At 37.0% G+C, this 6414-nt stretch overlaps 1 long non-coding RNA gene across 1 annotated transcript; it reads left to right on the forward strand.

Moving 5' to 3' along the window:
• The first annotated feature begins 523 nt into the window (after positions 1–523).
• LOC124551312 lies at positions 524–2078 on the forward strand. The gene is made up of 3 exons (XR_006967810.1): positions 524–555; positions 723–803; positions 1941–2078. It is a non-coding gene; the product is annotated as an uncharacterized LOC124551312 (long non-coding RNA).
• The last annotated feature ends 4336 nt before the right edge of the window (positions 2079–6414 follow it).

The raw sequence follows: 6414 nt of genomic DNA on the forward strand, positions 1-6414 counted from the left end.
TTTGCTTGAGTGAAGGATTTTACATGTTACGCATACCACAAAATATGTGTATGGGAAAAAGGCATTTCATTGCAGCTGTTCCTCAAGGTCCCATATCAGCGGTAATAATTGAATTCATGCTTCTCCGTTCAAGTATTTCCTATTGAAGTCCAAGAACTAATGACACAGCTGCGTGCTCAGAAATGATTGCAGCAATCTTGTCAGCATAATGAATGGTGCAGGAAATGTCCGCAAACAATCTGAAGTTGTATTTGTCTAAATCCATGCATCGACCATGTATCTAGTTTTATAACTACCTGTATCTGTCCAACTGTTAAAATCCTATGGCATGTGAGACAATGGTGTGAATTGCTATTATATTTATGTTGACTTTGCTAACTTTGTTTCCCTATTACAGATGTAAGTAGTTCCTTGATTGTATGTTAAAATATGTTCATTTCATCAATTTGGTTGTAATGATGCTTTCTAATGTAACACAAACAATTCAATTTCAGTGCAAGAGAGACAAAAAAAAAAAAAACACGTCCTGAATCCAGAGGCACCTTTTTTCGTGAGGTACAGTATACACATGTTTGATATAATTAAATCTCTTCTTGTCCACCTACTAATCATACTTGATCCTGTGCTACTCTTCAAATGTAATTGTAGTGTCAACTGCCAAATAGAATTTTCTGTTGATAAACTGTCTCAAATTAATATCAGCAACTTTTATGTCTTTACAGTGCACTCAGCGAGACAGATGGACATCCAGTGGACCTCTATCCAGTCTCAAACTTGAATCCATGGGCACCAGTTTTCCACGGGTAGAGTATAATTGTGTTCAATGCATCATTGATAGTTGCTCGTCAAACAGTACCCCTATTCTTTCAGTAAAATAACTGAACCATAAAGTGACATTTCAAGTTAGGTACTGATCATTCAGACATTGAGACTCAGTGTGAGGTGTAAATGTGAAAGACAATTTTAACAAGCAACCCATATTTCAGAAGTGGGACGCGAGATACAAAAGGAGACAGTTATGACAGGCTAGTCAGTGACTGGCAGATGTTACTATACTGCTGAGGTTGCAGCTTGCTGGGCACAGTCGATACATGACCATTATTGTTGGTGTGTGTGCATGTACAACTGAGAGCTTAGAACCTGAGAAACAGATGGGCAGTTTTATCATTCTGCCGCACTGTTGTAAACCTGTACTAAGGGTGGTGGGACTGTCAACACATCGCTGGTCGCTGAAAATACCTATATTAGCCTTGCTTGTTATGTAGCTGTTTAACTGAACAAATAGTTGCTGCTTCTCCTTGTACCTTCATACCTCCAATTCTGCTCCATCACAGTGAGACAGTGTTCGTGACTGATCTGTATGAGATACCAGTGGGATTCATAAATTTAGTATGCATTACCTCTATGTACTTCATTAATAATTTCTTACCTACACTGCATGGTGATGTTACATTAATGTATCATGTACAATGTTTCTCGTGTCATATGAAAAGCCTATAATCAACATGAATGAGTTAATGGATAGGAGACATTAGAATTCAGTAAATTGCTCTGTTTTCAAATAATATTTGTTAAGACTACAACTGATGAGAGGTTGCTAGTTTTATCAAAATATCGTGAGAGAAAACATGTACTAAAAGGGTCTGATCATTCTTAAAATGGGTCCTGCTGACGATTACGCAGTATGTGAGGATACACAGGGTGGCCAAAATATATCCTCCAAATTCAAATGGCACAGAATAATCACCCAAACATATTAGTTCTATCTTTTCCACATGTTACACATATCAAAAATTCCAGTCTGTAATTTGCTTCAGCCATATCCTGTCACCCAGGATGATGGAATTATATAAAGTTTATTTATTTATTTGAAAGATAAGGTATAGTTACTGGTAGTTCCTGATTTGATGGCAGTTGAAGTAACAAGTGTAATGTTGCAGGTAAATTGTGGCATCTGTCAGTGTAAAATGGATTTTGGATTCTCCACCCACACTGAAGCAGAGAGGATGTGGATGAATCTCTGTCATGAGGGATTTTGGCCACATTCTCGAGTGCACATGTGAAAGGAAAGTACTGACAAAGGATGTTCATCCTGAACACATAAGGTAAGAATTAAATCAATATGACCTTGATTTTTGTGCACAATTAGTATTATTTTTCTTTCAAATAATGATACTTGACACATCATGAGTGAATGTAGTTCAGAATTACAGTTACATGCATATACAAAGAAAATAAGTGATTCTCTGTATGTTACATAATGGTTAGCTTCCAGGTACTGTTACATACTGGATTAACGATTTTCTTTGAAAACAACCACATTTTGTTTCATCTGTATGTACAATGGCAAATTACTGTGTAGGAAGATTCTGTTGGTCAGTTTTAGCAGATTTGCTTCAGCATGATTACAATTTTCCCTTGTGTTAAAATCATAAGCATGTGTTGAATACTGCATCACACTTAGTTTTTACATACATATTGGTTTCCTTAAAGTGCAGTAATCATACTGTTTAGTCTTTAGTGAAATTGCACTTAGGTTGTTGGTGGCGTTAGCATTGTGTACTGATGACGGTAACAACTCTCTTGATAAACAGTGAGAACTGAATCTGATGGATCAGGAGTCAGTTGTCAATAGCCAACCTGAATTCTCATACCTATATTTAATAGTTTGTCAGTAAAGTTAACTGGTTTTTGTTCCAGTAGATTAGAATTTGACTAAGTTGTTAGAATTTGAGGCAAAATCAGAAATAAGAAGTGGCAGTACGTTATTGCAATGATGAACATCTCTCTCCAGCTGCACTACATGTCAAGCTATTAGAACTCTCACATATTCTTGTTGACTTGTTGGCACTCGGTAACTCAACCAGAGTGTTACATTCAAACGTAACATAGGCCTCAGGCTATGCTACTGGTCAGTTTGTCAGCACTTTCTTCTTAACAAAGTACATGAAACATTAACCAAATCTGCAATTCCTAATAACCAGATGAGCAAAAATTACTCTGGTGCTCCGCGTATCAAAAAGAAATGTAATTAATTTGTGTGTTCCACTGAAGGAATCCATTCTCATTGGCTCTTGAATACAATCACCTGTTTGGCTGTGACCAACATTCACAATTTGCCAACATCTGCACACAATGCGGGAGCTGCTGTCATTGAAAGTGCCCTTTAGCCTTAACGTTTAGTTCCTTAAATCTATGCCTTTGAGTATATTTAAAAAGTCATATTTTAGTATATCTTACAGCTTTCTTTTTTAACTTCACGTATGTTTGTGTGAGTGTATTTGTGGAACTTCCACAGGCCACGATACCATAAAATAGTTGTGTATTAAGTAGCCCATGGTACGCTGTTAGTAGCGTCCATGTGTATGCTGTAGTGACATTTTGTCATCAGAAATGTTGTTGAACTCAATTCACGGCAGATGTTATTTATTATTGTCCCATCTCGAGTACATATCCATAACCACATCCAGGAATTCTTTTAGTTCAAAACAATTTTTCAAATTGTTTTGGTAGCATGTATTTGCTTACATGTGGATATGTTAATATTTTATAGAAGATAAATATTATTGAAGTGACTGTTCCCAGTTTCATACTTTGAGAATGTTTTGTTTGTAAGTCGACTGTTAAACTGAAATTACTAGAAGTGAAGCATTTCCACCTACTTTGAGGCACATCATTTGCATGTAAAAAAGAAAGGTAGTAGGTCAAGTACTCGCACACATCCTTGGGAAATTACTGAAAAATGATTAAACTGATTCTTGTGTTACAATTAAACACAAGCAGAATGTTGCTTAGATAGAATTTGTGTACATTTTAATTGCCCATCATTAATTTCCAGATGTCAATTTGATGTACTGACTCGCTCCACAACTTGGAGATTTGCTCTTCCTTTTTGTCCTGCAACACCAGGTGTGCATGATGAGAAGACTATTACATATAAGCTTTCAGTCAAAGCGTTCATCAGAAAAAAGAAATTTGCACTCATTCACCAAAGCAGACGTGTGTACACATGATTGCTACCTCTGAATTTTTTTTACAGTAGACTCTCTCATACTAGCTGTTTGCAAAAGGATTTTTTCTATTAATAGCTTCATATTCTAGAAATGAAATGGAGCAAAGAGGCATTAAGTGTCCTAAATCAGGCATACAGTGAGAAAAGGTGTATGCATGACCCACTGTATGCTAATAAGGTAGTAGAAAATCATTTCTTTCTGACTAATGTGTTGAATGTTACATGGTGATTTTTGATACGTATCGTAATACCTTATCTTATGAAAGCTCATATTTGATTTGATTGCATCTCGTCCTTTATTTCATCATGTCAGAAGAGAGAAACTGGCATTGAAAGGGAGAAAGTCCTTGTAATTTCACCTAGTTTGACAAATGACTGTGAAACTGAGTAGCGCACACACACATACATAGTCCAAACTTGGAAGAGTAGCACAAGTGCACCTTTAAGTACTGTTTCTTTAAAGTGTTGCAATCTGCAGTGGGTATATCCACAACTACTTTTGAAATGGTGTGCTGTGCTATTATGTGGCCAAAAGCCAGACTCTTACGATTCCCCAGTCACCAGTAAACATAATGTTAAGTCCAGCCTGCAATGTAACAGGGTATTTGCCGGTATTTCTTTTGTGATTTAGACTGGTATAGACACAAAACTTATAAACATAGGATTTATTTCTTATTTTCGAGAATGTGAGACAGCCTTCCTCGTAACTGTTACACTTCGTAATTCCATCTTCTATTGTACACAGCAGCTTCTCGAAACAGGCCATGTCCATCCTCACGAAGCCCCGAAATTCATCCAGATCTTTGACCCTCCGTTCTTTCCTAAGCAGTGAATATAATCCCCTGCCTTTGTTCCTTCTTTTCAGCCAGGTTTGAACTTCATAACGTCTGGCTTTTTATTTTTGTCGTCGTCCTGCCTTAATCTGAAGATTTACTGTCACTACCAGGGCAATAGCTCCAAATGCAGATGGGTACTCCATGTGGAATATGTTGTATAAATACATATACCTGTGTAACCGAGTGTCGTAATTTAAAACTAACTGTTTAGTCTTTAATTCAGAACAGTAGTAACCTACATAAGAGAATAACAGTTACTTGATAAATAATGATATTCATTTTCTTATGAATAATTCAAACAGATGACATTCCAATATGTCACACAGTCCACCTTTGTTTCGTGCAGTAGAACGAACGACTTCGAGATAAGACGGTTCTGTTTACATATCATGCATTACCATTGTTCATTAGGCATGCACGCCAGGTATATCCCACGTGGATGGTGTAATGGGTCTTGGTGAACCTGCATGTTACAGAATTGCACGCTTGGGGCGCTGGTGCACAGGTCTACGGTTTAGGCTCATTGTGGAATAGGGACTTGATTTTGTGTTTTCTGAAGAAGGTTGTGGCTGAAAGCTGATACGTCAGTCTTTCCATCATGTCTATCTGGATATCAATGGTTCGTCTTCACAGTTAGTACCAATGTATCCTTACCATAATAATGTTTATATTCTGACCTAGAATTTCCACTGTTTAAATAAATTAAAAATTTCAGTAGATACTTGTAATAGTGCTGTTCACTTTCCTTTCCACACATCTTCATTTTCCATGGATAATTTATACCAGCTCCTTTCCCCAGTACAAAGTCAAGGAGAATATCTAGTAGTATATGTTGTGGCACAGACAAAGGCCTCTGAATAGTCAAGAAATACGCCACAAACTTCTGTTAATTTAGTGACTTAGTTACAAAAACTAAACACAGCTATTGTTCTGGTACATCTAAAATTCCTAAACCCATGCTGGGCATATTTCTCCTATAAAATTAACTACTGGCTTCAGTTACATTCTGTTGTTTTAGGTAATGTTGGTGTAATAGTTACTGGTCTGGAATTCCCCGTGGCTTCCTTCCTCAGTAGATTGTCTTTAAACGACGTTTTATTTTTACTGAGTCAGATAATGAATAAACATTGTGTTGTGAGGAGTACTTTGTGTGCGTTTTGTGACAGTAGACTTCTACATAATTAATTGGTTATAATGTTAGTTAAAGATGTTACTAGTTTGCTGAGAGTCCCCGATATCTTTGTAGTTTGCATAGGCTTGCTGGCTGTGACGCAATTCATAAAGCTGTTGTGGGATCATTCTGTCTTGTCTTGCACTTCAGTAAATACCCCATAACGATCTGCAGTGGCTATATTTAAGACCTGTAACTCGGCTGTAAAGTGATAAATTGATAATTACATGATCTGTGTCTCTGTAATTTCACTGCCCCTTGTAGGGCTGTTTCAGTATAACAGTTGTCTTCAAATGAGTTCATGTTTAGATCACCTGCTGCCATTATGCAAGACAATTCACTGACAGTCCTGTGTGAAAACAGTTCTAGCTCCTTCAGAAATCCTAGCCCTGACG

This window comes from Schistocerca americana, chromosome 9 (assembly GCF_021461395.2).
Source record: "Schistocerca americana isolate TAMUIC-IGC-003095 chromosome 9, iqSchAmer2.1, whole genome shotgun sequence".
Taxonomy (NCBI): Eukaryota; Metazoa; Arthropoda; class Insecta; order Orthoptera; family Acrididae; genus Schistocerca; species Schistocerca americana.